The sequence below is a fragment of the Lynx rufus genome, unplaced genomic scaffold (genome assembly GCF_022079265.1).
Source record: "Lynx rufus isolate CCGP_SWC_20201006 ecotype Redwood Valley unplaced genomic scaffold, mLynRuf1.p SCAF_7, whole genome shotgun sequence".
NCBI classification, from domain to species: Eukaryota; Metazoa; Chordata; class Mammalia; order Carnivora; family Felidae; genus Lynx; species Lynx rufus.
This window is the reverse complement of record NW_025814889.1, coordinates 119,622,946-119,636,086: the sequence shown is the minus strand read 5'-3', so window position 1 is coordinate 119,636,086 and position 13,141 is coordinate 119,622,946. Positions and strand designations below refer to the sequence as shown.

The 13,141-nt window shown below is 39.4% G+C and overlaps 1 protein-coding gene and 1 long non-coding RNA gene across 18 annotated transcripts in view; one reads left to right on the top strand and one right to left on the bottom strand.

Moving 5' to 3' along the window:
* The window catches only part of ANKS1B (ankyrin repeat and sterile alpha motif domain containing 1B), a 1,075,523-nt gene that overhangs the window by 961,714 nt on the left and 100,668 nt on the right, over nucleotides 1-13,141 (top strand). The window lies entirely within an intron of this gene.
* The window catches only part of LOC124501722 (uncharacterized), a 40,204-nt gene continuing 28,476 nt past the window's right edge, over nucleotides 1,414-13,141 (bottom strand). For 2 of the 3 annotated variants that reach the window (XR_006959801.1, XR_006959802.1), the window contains 2 exons: nucleotides 7,709-7,795; nucleotides 1,414-1,530 (listed from right to left, as the gene is read on the bottom strand). This is a non-coding gene — a long non-coding RNA (uncharacterized LOC124501722). The remainder of the gene's footprint in view (nucleotides 1,531-7,708; nucleotides 7,796-13,141) is intronic. The other variant, XR_006959803.1, reaches the window with a different exon arrangement.

The following is a 13,141-nucleotide window of genomic DNA, read 5'->3' as shown; positions in this document are numbered from 1 at the left end:
ACAGATGAGAAAACAATAATACAGAGGGTTCCAGTAACCCTCCCACACTGCTGGGAAGCGGTGGGGCAGAGTCTGAACTCGGTCCGACTGACCCCATGGTCTGTGCTCTTGCACCATGCCAAGACCAAGTCATCAGTCTTACATTAAGAAAAGGAAACTTCGATATCAGCATAACCACCCCAAAATCTTATTACACCAAGGGATGATTCAAGCAATTTAGAATAAAAGAGAACTGACACACATTCTTAACCTTTAGAAATTGATACAGCAAATTTGTCTCTCAAAAATCATTACTGTATTTTCAAAAGAAAATTAAATTTAAAATATTGATAGCATTTTAAACATGTGGAAACAGGAAGGTCAGGATTTTTTTTTTTAATCATCTGTCACAGTAGAAAGCTAACCTCAAAATGACATGTTATTTTATGTCACTCTTTTTCAAAGTGTGAATCTCAGATGCTGTGATTTGCAGGAAAAAAAAAAAGTGGCATATCAGAACTCAGAAAACCCAAGATTCACTACTGGCTTTTCTGTTAACTCTGGGTGACCTTGAACACATCACCCTCTGAGTCTCCATTTCCACAAACTTAAAACCTTTTTCTTCCAGTAATCAACAGAGTTTGTGCCAGCTCTAATATTTTATGAATATCTTCAGACTAGAAATTAGTGCAGAACTTTTACATGCTGTCTTCGAATCAAAACTAATTATGTTCTTTTTTAAGATGATTCTTGTGGGTTTTATTTTTTTCTCTTGATGAGATCAACAGCTGGGCAGACATTTTTTTTTCAAACATTGTTAATTGGTCACATTAACTCTACCATCACAGTAGATCTTTGGTCATTTGCTGGAGATGGTAAGGTCTTCTCTTCCCCCTCCAGAAGACACTGTCAGATCCCGCACATAGTACAGAGCCATATGGGAACCATTAGAACAACAAGCAACAAGGATGTTCCAAGAAGGTCCTCCCAAAATTAGGCTCCAAGAAGGTCCTCCCAGAAAATTGATAAGAGAAATGCCAAAATCAGGATATGAAGCCTGATACAATTATATTAACAACATCTCCACTGAGAACTGGAAATTATGAAATAGCATAACTCCAAAAGAGAAGCTGTGTTAACTTTACTGAGAATTTTACCATAGCTATAGAAATGTAATGAGACTCTAATGTGAAGATATGGGATCCTTCCCACCTAACCTAACCCTGGAAATGAGAGGGGTTGGGAATGGGAGAAACGGTGAAGTGAGTCAGATCTGTCAGTGATCCTTTTTTTCTAATATTTATTTATTTGTGTGAGACAGAGATTTAGAGTGCCAGCAGGGTAGGGGCAGAGAAGGATGGAGAGAGAATCCCAAGAAGACTCTGCACCATCAGTGTGGAGTCCAACGCAGGGCTCAAACCCATGAACCATGAGATTGTAACTTGAGCTGAAGTCAAGAGTCAGATGTTCAACCAACTGAGCCACCCAGGTGCCCCTGTCAGTAATCCTTTTATGGACTTAAAACCACTCTGTTCCATTGCCCCTTCACCTCTGGAAAAAAATAAAAATAAATAAACAAATAAGTAAACTCATGTCAATGAAAGGGAAATGAAAGCAATTTTCATTGTTAGGCCCTTTAGTGGATAAGCAGCTTGAGGAAGTCTTTGCCAATGCACCATTGACATTGTGGTTTTCTTCTTCCTTTGATAGGCCTACAGCATCCTGCTCTTTCTTTCCCCTTCTAATTCTGTGCACATTTTAAGTGCAGGCTGTAGCATGCTTCTTTATCAAGGTGTAATTAAGACATTAGTATTCATTCAGTTAGCGCAAGGTGTGCCTGTATCTCCGAGGAGCAGAGATAGACAACAAAGGGTCAAACTTACTGAAATAAAAGTATGGCATCTTTTCTTAAATTTCAAAGGCCCTGAGTTTGGCATTTATGTGAAGAGCGGACATAGGACAGCATCAGCATACAATGAGAAATCCATGGTCCCTTTCAACTTCCTTTGTTCATAGAATATATTTCAGTGTGTGTGTTCAGCATCCAGGTGTATTAGGACACTCAAGACTGTAAAAACTCATAGGTTTTTAAATCTTCAAGATTGCAGAAATTGCATGCATACATTAACAGAACAGGTTTTCAAAATCATCTTGGAATGAAGGAAAACGTGAGTAGCCTACAAGAAACATATGGTTCGAGCTGTTCATTCCATTTGCATTTGTTTCTGAGAGCTGTGCTTATTGCAGCTTATAAAATCAATTCAATTTAGCTTTTGCTTCTCTGTGCAATCAATTATTTTCTTTGTAATAAAGAAAATATGAGCCAAAAATATGGATCTGAAAATGTTTTTATCACAAGTCAAGATGTCAGTATATTGACCTAAATATAAGCAAGACTGAAAAGTCTCCTTACAGAAAATCCAAGATATTAGGGTGCTTTTTCCATTTTGCTTACGCGGATCTTAAGAAAAATGGAATATGTAAATGTCAATTGTTTAGAAGACTACACAGCCTATACTTTTACATCTCCTGGGCTGTATTGATCTAAATGTTGTCTCATACATTATCAATTTGAATTTGGTCAACTACAGTGCATTGCATAAAAGATTTATTTTCCCTATTGTTGCCACTGGAAACATTGAATCAACATCCAAATTATACTTTTCTGATAAAATTCTTAATCTAACAAGTCTTTTCTGTTTGTTGTCATTCATAGCTTTACTTCTGATTCATGATTAATCACAACTCATGTGTTCAATCGCTATAAACTGTTTGTAATGGCTTCTTTGTAGCTCTTAGGTTTCTCTAATCTCCCCACAGTGAATTACAGTAGAACTCAATTCATTTGTTGGCATTATTAAATAGTTGATTAATGCCAGGTTTTAAATTGTTAGTCTTTTCTTATTTTTATAAAGAACTAAAATCAGGATTTGCTGTTCTTGCCAGAAATCAGTGAAAATTTTCAAAATATTTCTCTTTGAAGCCTTGGGCTCTGATACCCTCACATATGTGAATGTTTTATTGAAGTCATTTTTGGTGGCTTGAGCTCCATTCTTACTTGTCAGGTTAGAAGTTCTGGCATTAGACCCAAAAGCTCTTCCAGAACCCAGCCCTTCTTTTCTTCAGGAACCAAATTAGTTCACAGGAATGAGAATGTCTTCAGCAAAATGTATCACAACAAACTAGACCCAACATTTTTTAGTAAACAGAAAGTCCACGGAAATATGCATTTACTCACTTGCTGGAGATCCCAGAAAGAGATGATAATCCTACAAGAAGCCAGAGTCTTTTTAATATAATTGGGTAATATATGTTCCCCTCTTATTCCATGGGAAACAGATGCTGCACAAGACTCACTTCCTGCAGGAAAACTAGCAGAAATGCTAACGCTGTGTTTCGTTAGATCTGCCAGAAAGCCCAGTTAGATCTGCCAGAGAGCCCAGATAGGACATCGCAGTTTTCAGTGTGAAAGAAAAATCCCATCCCTGTTTCGTGGCTGTTTACTGCCGCAGTAGAGGGAAGGTCGGATTCCCTAGCAAGGATTAAGACAGAGTCCAACCCCAAACTGTTCTAGCCTCACTTCTCAAAGCACTGCTAAAAGAACCCTCTCTTCCATTCAACTGGCCAACTTTTCCTCTAAACACACCATGTACAATCCAGCCACTCTCTTTTACTCTGAACTATGCCTTTTTGTTGATCCTGGAGCTTTCTTTCTCAGGCCCTGGGGATGGAGGGAGGAGTGCAGGGAGAAGGTAGGGGAGTGCCTTGAATTACTAACACTGCCCAAAACTGTCTATGCACCAAACACTGTCAGGAATCTGAATACAACTTAAAGTGTAACTATTGTCAGGTAGGTGGTCTATGATATTTTTTAACATTAAGAGGGGAAAAGACCATAGTGTTACATTACAAAATGTAGCTATAAACTTGTTTACCTACGTTTCCGTTTGAACACTCTCATTTCATGAACCATTCATTTAACTTTCTGTTTTTAAAATTTGTATGATATTCTCACATATGATGTCCTTACACGTGTCCTCAACTGACTTGCAAATACCTTGAGATCAGAAGCCACACCTTCATTCATTTCCTGTGTACTGATCCCCATAAATAGCTCTTCAGCTTTTATTTTATGCTTACTAACCCTGTACCCTAGTCAGCTTCATTCATCCAATCAGTGGCACCGACTTTCACCACACCAAGACCATGAAGGTAACTAGGCATTTTCTCTTAGAACGTACTGCCAGAGGGTAGGAGGAAACGTTTGGAGGTGATGGATAGGTTTATGGCATAGTTGTGATGATTTCACAAGTGTGTACTTATTTCCAAAGTCATTAAGTTATGTACATTAAATAAGCACAGCTTTTTGTATGTCAATCATGCTTCGATAACGTAGCTTAAAAAGAAAGAACTTACAGTTTCTCTATCTCTAGACATAACCAAGTAGCACCTAGACTTACCTGTGCAGAGAAACGTGTCTCTCCTTCACTCCAAAGCTAACCATTCTGTCTGTGCCCGAGGCCCATCCCCATTCTCCCTCTCCAAAACCAATCTGTTCTTCTCTCCTTGTAGCCTCATGGCTTCCTGCAGTGTCACCCCATCTCCCGTGGTTGAGATCACTGTGCTTCTGCAGTATCACAATAACGGCAATTGTCTAGGCCTGGCTCACAGTATATCCCATTTCTGACTCATGCAGGTGTGTCAGTACTTAACATGCATCCCTTTTCCCTGTGGACATCCTATTTCACTTCCAAAACCTAGCTTAACATATCCTTGCCTCCAAATGTCCTTGGTCCTCTCAGAAAACTACTTTCCATTCTGTGCTCCCAAGACCTGTTGTCTTTGAATATAGTACCAATCACAGCCTGACAGGGTGGTGTGTTAGGTACACACATGCTTCCCCATTAGATTGAGAACTCATTGCATGCAAGGGTTATGTCACCATGACTCATTCTACCTCCATTGCATGGCTTTCTCATATAATTGACATTTAACAAATGTTTGTGGAATAATTATGCTTTCTTTCCTCTCACCAGGTAGGACTTGATAAAAGTAAATACTCATGTCATATCATGTCATTTGTGTTCTCAGACAGACTTTTTCTCTTGATAATGTGCCTTCCCAATGGTTCTTCTAGACATAGAAGAAAATATGCTTTAATAAGTCTTTTGGCTTTTCTTCTTTGTCCCTAGCTAGTTGCAATCATCTGTCCTCCTAGGCTCACAGAGATTATTCAGTATCTGCCTGTGGCTACCCTTCCCCTTATCCTCATCTTACACCACCCAACCCCATGTAACCTCTAGAAGAAAGAAGCAAATAATTGCACTGGCTACTGACCTCACAGTCATATTCAGTAGTAAAGCATAAGGAAAGGACAATATTTACTAATCCTGCACCAAACACATGCACGCATGTGCATGTTACACACACACATATAAATCATCTCGTTTTGTTAACATCAGTTTATATACATATAGTCAATACACTATGTGCTTTCAGTAGATCTATGAAGGAGGTATTACTATCATGTCCATTTCACAGATGCAGAAATGGAAGCTGGGAAAGGTGAATATCTTCCCCGAGATCCAGCTCTGAATATTGGAGCTAGGAATTAAACTCAGGTCTGCCTTGCATCAAAGCCAATTCATTCTGTTTTGCAAACTGCTTCAAAAATAGGGGAAATCAATTAATATTAATGATTGTATGGCTTGTATGTGTGACTGTGTAGATTATTCATAGCTACACTGTATATACATCATAAAAATATAAATTATTTATTAAGCCATGATGTATAAGACCTCACATATGTTCCTAACTGCTGATATATGCACCTCACAGAAGAACATTATTCACTGGGGAGTTATTTATGTTTGTAACCTTCCTCTTAGAGGACACTCCATGATTCAGATAAGAAAATCAAGGCCCAGAGAAGAGCAGACCCTTCCCAAAGGACAGAATTCTAGAGTTCCAGAGCATCACACCATCCTGGACTTCAAAGTATAGGTCTGACTAACTGCGCTTTTTGAAGAAACACAATACATCAACCAGTTTGTCTTTCAGGAACGAAGTTGACACTCCCCATAAGGATCCCAAACAACAGAGTAATTTGGAAGGGACACCAGGCTCATACAACAATGCCAGTTGTAAAGAGAAGACGGGAAAGACAGCAAAGGCATTTTGCAGATCAAAAATATTTGAAGACCTTGTCTCTGAAAAACTCACGGGCTGAGAGCCAGTTTTGAATTCCATATTCCCCCCTTCCCAAACTTTTCATACTGATTATATATTTATATAAGCAGTCCAAGATTTTAAGCCACTAGAATCCTAGAAATTATATACAGGTAGAATTATGGAGAAAAAAAACTGATTATTTTAGCTTTCCTTAATTTTCTTCATCTAGCAATACTCTACTTACTGAGCACCAGCTATGTGCTAGGTATTTCATATAGTTTGGGTGAAGAACCAGAAGCAATTATTTTCAACATCAAAAAATTAAATATGTTCCAAAATATGCTTCTACTTTCAAAAATTGATGAATAATCACATTAAGCAGCAATAAATGACGTGTGGGGATATTTAAGGCACTGAAGCCCTTCAGAATGAGCAGATCAGCAAAATGCAACACCAGAAGAACAGGTTTGGGTACTATAAATATGGCTACTGCATATTTCACCTCTCTTGACAACCATAGCAAGGATGTAGAATTCATGTACCTATCTTTAGAATTGTCAGAGAAGGTATTTACTGAAAAATACGTAATTTGCAAGGAGGGAGTCTGTAAAGAGATTGTTTCTAAAGGGTAAGAACTGTTTAGTAGGATTGAAATAACTCAGTGGGAAATGGGTGAAATCCTCAATGACTATCACTTTAGTTAACACTGAGGAAGTAAAACAATTGTTCCCCTCATTCTGTTTCCAAATGGAAAATGCACCCCATCACTTTTAAGCCACCATTTTTACAACGCTCTTGTGCCATCCGAAGTGTATTCCTGATTTCTAAAAGGCGTGTCAGAAATACGTAAGAAAAGCCACTGCAGTATGGAACTTAGAATTCTATTCTAAACAGTCACCTGGCTTTGGCTCCATGGTAAAGAATGTGCAAGTGTTGAAATCTAACAGACCTCGTTGCTTGCATAACCTCCCCGAACCTGTTTCCTCATTTGTGAAGTAGGGGATAATATCACTTTCCATACAGGTTGTAAGGATCTGATGTGATAAATTATGCATAAAGCCTGGCCTGTAAACTAGTTTTATATGGCTTTCCAGCCCTATCACTACATATCATCTACTCATTTTAAGTCTTAACAATTTATTTCGGTGGTAGAACTACAGGGAACAAATGCAGTTAAAGCACCTCTCCTGCCCTAAAATATGTAAATTGTTTCCTACAGTACCGTTTCCTGGAGTAGTTTCTCTTCCCACCCCCTGACACATTCCTGATTCCCCTGGCAGTCACACCACCCACTGAATGGTTCAAACACTTTCCTGGTCTACTTTGAGCAACTGTGAGTCCTTCTGTCTGCACAATTATTTTTACATGCCATACATATTTAATTAGGAAAGCACGGAAACTACTCCAGGGCTGAGGAATAGTGATGTTTGTGTGCTTCTCCGGTGGGGCTTGTGTGTGGACCAGTTTGGTTGACGTGTCTTGCTGATGAGACCAAAGAGGTGGCCTCCATCCACATATGAGCAAACCCGTCGCTTCATTCCTGGACCCGGATCGTAACTCAGCCTGCGCGTGGAATGAGATCCGCCAGGTGTTGGGTCTTCTGTCTTCCTGTCACTTGTCTTCACCATCCCCAGGTTGGCATTATCTGTTCGTTAGAACAACAAATAGGTTCTACCAGCCTGCAACATGCCAAGCCAACATGCTAGCGTGCCAGCATGCTAGGTGCTGGGCTGAATCAAGTCAACATGTACCCCTGCCCTCGTGGGGCCTGCAATCTAGTTTGAGAGGGAGACAACAGATAAGTGGACAAGCAAATATAAATTCTAAAAAGAACCATGTGAGAAATGAACAGAGTATGGTAAGGGGAGTGGAGGAAGGACCTACTTAAAGAGGGTGGCCATGAAAGGTCCCTCTGATGAAGCATATCTGGCTGAGTCCTGAGTGTATAGAAGGACCAAGCACTGGGAAGCGTGTAAACAGTGTAAGTTTCAGTGACACACAGGGAGCCCTCCATGCTGGGTGCTGTGGCTACTGTGAGACGTGAGAACGTGGCCTCTGCTCAACGATAGGACCAAGACACATTACCATACTCTCCCTGGGTCCTTGGTGGTATCACAAAGCTTCGCCCAGCACAAGGAGAAAGCACATCCCACACAAGTGACCACTGATGGGGTCACTCTCCATCCAGTGACCACCCCACCCAGTCCCCAAGGGAATTTTGTAGACACAAGTGGTATGAATGTAGGCTTATTCAAGAACCACACCTCTCTGAAAAAGCATTGGAAGCAGTAAAGTTGTAAACTGTGACTTTGGAAGGCAAAATTCATTCTTTCCCATACTTCACATCCAGATCTTCATGTTTTAGGTAAATTGACCCAGAAAGACAGAAAAACAACTCAATAAGCTCTCTCAACCATGGTTGAAAAGATGCCTTTGCCGGTCAAATGGTCCTAATACAGTATCCAGCTCCTATCACCTTTTGCACTTTTCTAGAATTCCTTAACGAGAATCTGACATATTTTCCTCTTGTTTTTTTTTCTTTTTTTTTCTTTTTTTTCAATATATGAAATTTATTGTCAAATTGGTTTCCATACAACACCCAGTGCTCATCCCAAAAGGTGCCCTCCTCAATACCCATCACCCACCCTCCCCTCCCTTCCACCCCACATCAACCCTCAGTTTGTTCTCAGTTTTTAAGAGTCTCTTATGCTTTGGCTCTCTCCCACTCTAACCTCTTTTCCTCTTGTTTTTTTTTCTATCACTTTGTTTTTATAGAATGGTTTATATTTTTCAAAAGACTTTCACATCTTTTTTGGTTCCTCATAAAAACTCTGTGAATGAAGAAGACAGGTTTGAAGCATTAATGAAGCAGAAAGTTAACAGAACTTCTGCTTTGGTTTCTTTGCAAAGTATCCCCCCTCCCCAGCCATGAGTTTTCTGTGGAATACAGAATATACCTTTTTTGTTTTTTAATATGGAATATGTCTTACTCCAAATGTTCATTTTAACAGGGTAGGCAATATGATGGAGTGATGAAAGATACAGGCTTTGTGACGAAAAGGGATGGGTGTGTGTGTGCACGAGTGTGCATGTTTAATCAGGGCGCTGCCCCCCAATTAATATGCCATCTTAAGCCTCAGCTTCCGCCACTCACACCCTGCCCCCCTACCCCTGTAAACAGTGATAACAACACCAAACTTGAAAAGGGTTTTGGGGCAGTAAATGAGGTAACAAGGAAAGCACCCAGTTCAGTGCCTGTGTGAAGGTGCTTTGCCCTCCCTTGGCCACTTTCTTTTTCCTCAACACTCAGGAGAGGCTGAGCCCAGCAGCTGCGTAAAGAGTAGTACTCACAGAGGCTTGCCTTCCCCGCCAAACCCGTTCCTCCGCCTTTCTGCAACACCATTCTCCCAAGCCCAGTTTTCTGGAGTCATCCTTAAAAAACCTCCCTCTCCTTTACCACCTACAAATGATACTCACCATCCCTGCCCTTTCTGCTGCCTAGACAATTCTCAGATCCGCTCCTTCCTCTCATTGCCATTCATTTATTCATTCAATGACTGTTGAGTACCTACTACCTGCAGCCACTACACTGGACTCTGGGAAAACAGGAGGGAACAAGCCTGAATTCCTGGCACTCATCCTCACTCAAATTATTTCAGTTTACTCGCCTACAGACAGTGTCTCCTTACTCCAGTCCATTCTCAGTATTGACATCAAAATTATTGTCCTAAGCAATACTGATCTCTGATCTCCTCAATTCTGATATCATCCTTTGCCTTCTTTACAACCGTGACTGGTTTCCCAAAGATTTCAACGTGGTAAAAACGGCCCGTATTTACTGAGCCTGTACTATGGGCGAGGCGTTGTTTTAAGCACTTTACATGTATTGTCTAATTCGGTTGGAAGACCAAATTCCTTTAGAATACCCTTAAATCTGGCCACAGCCCACCCCCACCACTTCCTCCCCTGCCACTCACACATCCAGTTCTTCTTGCCAAAATCAATCAGATGTTAAAACCATACACAGACATGTCATGTTCTTATATTCTTGCATGCCTCTGAGCTTTTGCATGGTATTTCCTCTGCCTGGAATTCCCTTCCCTTAGTTTTCTACCTGGAAATCCAACTCATCCCTGAAAGTCTTCCTCCGACACCATGAAATCATCTGCAGCTCCCCCTGGATCAGGTCACTTCTGACCCTCTGCTTTCATAACACTGTGTGTGCCCTACACAACCTTGCATCACTGATACAGTCAACCCTGGATGTGGATTTCTGATGAATACCTGAACACTACAGGCTGCATTGTTGGGCTCTCACACCACAACGTGACTCTCAGAACAGAACTGCCAGTACAGACCTGGAAGTGCAGGAGTGTAACAATTCTATCAAGGGCACAGGCACCAACTTTTATAAAACGTGCCGTGACTCCTTCATAAGCTTTCTTTCTTTCGTGTTTTGCACTTTAAGTAGCAAAAGTAGTAGAACTCCATGCTTGGTTAACATTGTTCCCTTATTCCGTGGAAGGTTAGGTCTTGGCTAGCCTGGGTGCTATGAAAATGGGGGCATCGGCAAGCCAGGCAGAGAGAGCTGGAGAGAAGCTTTGTTTTTCCCCTAAAATGTTGCCTCTCTGGTGTCCATCACTGCCGTTATGTGAAAGATAACTTACAAGCCTCCAAAGGAAGCCTCCTGCCTAAATTTAATCAAAGATCAAACTGACCTCTTGGAAAAGGAGTATTTGCTAAAGGAAGACCAGGCACTTATAATATTTGATGTTTAATGCCCAATTATCCATCTCCCCAAAAGTCACCAGTTCTGGGAAATATGACAGTCATCAGGAAGTATGGCAATGAGAAGCTCTTCTATTTCCTGAGATGAAATTCAGCAAAGACATAAGCAACAAAAGATGTTTAATGCTGACCTTTTGGAAATTGATTTTTTTTCATTTAATTAAGATAGGGTTCTAAATAGTAAGTATGTCGTGGAGTGTCTGTCTGTCTCATTTGGAAGTCCAGTAAATTTTCTGAAGGCATGAAGATTTAATCATCAAGTAAACTGAACTAATCAGACAAAGCTCATTTGTTCTGTTGTCTTCGTGATGCGTTCAGATTCCCCGGCTTCCTAATAAATTGCTTGGCGGTCAATCCAAATTAACCAGAGACATACATCTGTTTGACCTTGCATATAGACAAGATATTAGCCATGAAGCCATTACAAGTAATATATTCAACTTCCAACTTTAAACACTCTTGAATTTAAGCCCTTTTATATTGAGATGAATAGTTTATAGAACCTTTTCTCCCTGCAAAAATCCTCATAAATGAGGGCATTGTTACTATTTTAAAATTAAACCCATCTTCTTCAGTTTCTACATGACTAGAGCTTTTGCAAATAGCCATGTAAGTGATTACAAAATAGAAAAAAAATGTTTGAAAAGTTGCATTTTATTAAATTTCTAGCTAGATGTGATTATTTTTTCTCTCAAATTCACAATTTAAATTATTCAGTTTTTGGTTTGCCCAAATGCAGTCTTTTTTTAGGAAACAAAAAATAAGCTACACTTATGTAAGATTCAAGTGCTTCATAAACCACTATGTTAATAATACTTGTTTTTTAAATGTTGTGTGTGGAAAGGTAGCGTCTCTTTTCTCCCAGCCTCCTCAATTAGCATTTCTCATACGTGACATTTTCCTAAGAGACACTGCAGTTAAGGAGCGAAGAATCCTGCAATGATTTTTATGTCTGCTCATCGTTTTCCCTCAGGGAGCCTTCAACATGTTCTGTCCATGTTCATGAGATATAAATCTCATTTTTTATGAATCTTGGTAAGAGAAGAGATTAAACCTAAATAAAAACAAATACTGGGGCAAGGAAGCCCCTTTCATCTCAAAGAATTAAAATATGAGGGGCTCCTGGGTGGCTCAGTAGGTTAAGCATCCAACTTCAGCTCAGGTTATGATCTTGTGGTTTGTGAGTTTGAGCCCCGCATCAGGCTCTGTGCTGACAGTTCAGAGCCTGGAGCCTGCTTCAGAGTCTGTGTCTCCCTCTCTCTCTTGCCCTCCCCTGCTCGCTCTCTCTCTCACTCTGTCTCCCTCAAAAGTAAACATTAAAAAATTTTTAAAAAGGAAAAGAATTAAAATACGAGGTTTTAATAGTTGAAACATCTTGCCTGAAATAAAGTTGGGAAATTCCTGTAAAAGTTGAGATTAGAAAACAATCATTTTTTATAGACTAGAAGTGAACTTTGGCATTTAAAGTCTTCACCAAAAATCCTAAATTACTTGAATCCTCTAAAAATTGAACCAGGGATTTCAGGAAGATTTAATTTAAGCATGGTCGGGAAAAAAGGTGACATCAATACATATGATAATAACATTGAGGCATTTTCATCATTAATTATGCATTTCATGGATTTCAAGTGTCCACTGTGTGAATAACATATTAATTAATTAATGATACGCCCATACTCTCATCATTCTAGGGCAGCATAAGAATAAATTACCAATTTTTCATCATATATAGTTTTTGTGTCCAGCTTAATGTTGTAATTATGTTGAAGTAAAAAATGAGTAATTCCTCACTGTGTGAAGGACATTATATGTAGGTAATGAGTTCAGTGACAATTGTACATTAAACTATTTTATACCAAATACTAAATCACTGTTTATTGCTTGATTTTCATTGGAGGCTTATAAATTATAATGAATTATATTGGCAAGTGGGGATATTACTTTTGCATTTGATAGTTCATCATCTAGTTTTTAGAAAGCATTGTTCTTTTTTGCTTTTTTGTCTTGAGCTCATAAAATTGATCAACAAGCTTATAAACCTTATACAAAATAAATATACTGTAGTTCATTTTTTATACAGTATACCAAGTAGTTTTTTTTTTTCTTGGCGCATCACTAATTTGATGCTATCATTTAAAGGTCTGTTGCTGTTGTTCGTTTTGAGATGTCTTTGTTTTAGTCTGATCTGGTTTAGTTTTGAACC